Source organism: Microcaecilia unicolor, chromosome 4, assembly GCF_901765095.1.
Source record: "Microcaecilia unicolor chromosome 4, aMicUni1.1, whole genome shotgun sequence".
Lineage (NCBI taxonomy): Eukaryota > Metazoa > Chordata > Amphibia > Gymnophiona > Siphonopidae > Microcaecilia > Microcaecilia unicolor.
The window spans coordinates 365,078,552-365,080,155 of record NC_044034.1 but is presented as its reverse complement, the minus strand read 5'-3'; the positions used below and the strand labels follow the sequence as shown (position 1 = coordinate 365,080,155).

General features: G+C 36.8%; 1 long non-coding RNA gene across 1 annotated transcript; it reads right to left on the bottom strand.

The window, feature by feature from the left end:
• Window positions 1-229: 229 nt before the first annotated feature.
• On the bottom strand, window positions 230-1,254 carry LOC115468155. Its single transcript, XR_003941829.1, has 2 exons — window positions 645-1,254; window positions 230-559 (listed from the first exon to the last, which is right to left on the bottom strand). It is a non-coding gene; the product is annotated as an uncharacterized LOC115468155 (long non-coding RNA).
• Window positions 1,255-1,604: the final 350 nt, after the last annotated feature.

Sequence of the window (1,604 nt, the reverse complement as noted above, 5' to 3'; positions counted from 1 at the left end):
AACCTAACAATTATTGTCTAAAATCCCCATATATCTATCATTCATTCAATCATCCATTCACTCTAATTCACATTTATAAAACTAATATCAAAATATCAAACTCTATAACAATATAACAATAGAACACCCGGAATAATAGAATCACTTATGATCTTATAACAAAAATGTTGCTTTCAATAGCAATATTGGTGTAAAACTTGTAAATTATACTGACATTCAAAAACATTTCTTCTTCATTACGATCCTCTCTTAATCTATTGGTAACCTGCTGTAAACTTTCTGTTGCCCTGTGGCAATTAGTCCATTGATTAAGTCAATTGTCCATCACAGCAGGTTAAAACAAAAGGTTACATTCCATCGTAACCCACAACTGATAACTCTGTGCTGTGGTATTGAATGACAGTAGTTCCATTCACCGTGACTCCATACTTCACGGGACTTTTCCTTGAATTTCAAACTGCTTCACTGCAGCAGTCCTCTCATTTGTGTGCTAAAACAGTTGTACACAGACCCTACACGATCGTGTTTCGCAAATTTTGCGTCTTCAGGGGTCAATAATCTATGTAAACAACAATAATAACATACATTTGTATTTCACAAACAATATTACAATCCTTCTAAAAACCAATATTATAAACTCTTACCGGCTCTACAGGTGGCCAAGCATTCACAATCCTGGATGTGCTGGTGGTAACGCCTCAAAAGACGCCCACACATGCGCATACCAAGGCTTCAAGGAGACTGAGTTTAAATACCCTCTCTCCAATTTAACAATCCTGGATGTGTCAAAAACAACGCCTCAAAAGACGCTGACACATGCGCATACCAAAGCTTCAAAGGAACTAACTTTAAATACCCTCTCACAAGTTTAACCACTCTACTTCTTTATTTAACCCATAAGGGCTTACAGTGTTCCAGAGGTAAATTAGCCTTTGTTCTTTACGCAATAGCATGCGAGGCACATTACCTCCTCTTTCAAAACTAATTTGACTCAAAACTACAAAGCGAAGATCCTGAACTTCATGTTTGACATCCACCCAATGTGAAACCAAAGGGGCTTCCATTCGTTTAGTACGGAGATTACTAAGGTGCTGTGCTATCCTAACTTTAATCTTTTTAGTAGTCAATCCAATGTACCATAGTTCACAAGGACATTTTATGCCATACACACAATTTGTAGTATTGCAGTCAGTGTGAGCCTGCAAACGATATATTTTCTCTGAATGAGGAACATTCACTTCATTAACTTGCATGGCATACCTGCAATATACACACCGATCGCACCTCCCATGGCCAAATTCCTCATGTCTTACATTACATGCAGTGTTATGTCTTGCCAGTTGTTCACCTAAATTTCTACCTCGAGAGAATGCAAACCGAGGAAATTGCTGAAAAACTTTATGTATACCTAATATAGACCAATGACGTTTCATAATTTGTATAATTTGACTAGATGACTTAGTGTAAGGTAACACACAAGTCAACGGATCTTTTTTTATAGATCTATATTTCTGGTTATCATATGATGGATGCCATTCATTGTGATTGTTGAATGCTCTCTTAGCCGCTTTTTTTAAAATTCTATCAGGATATCCTCTATGTTG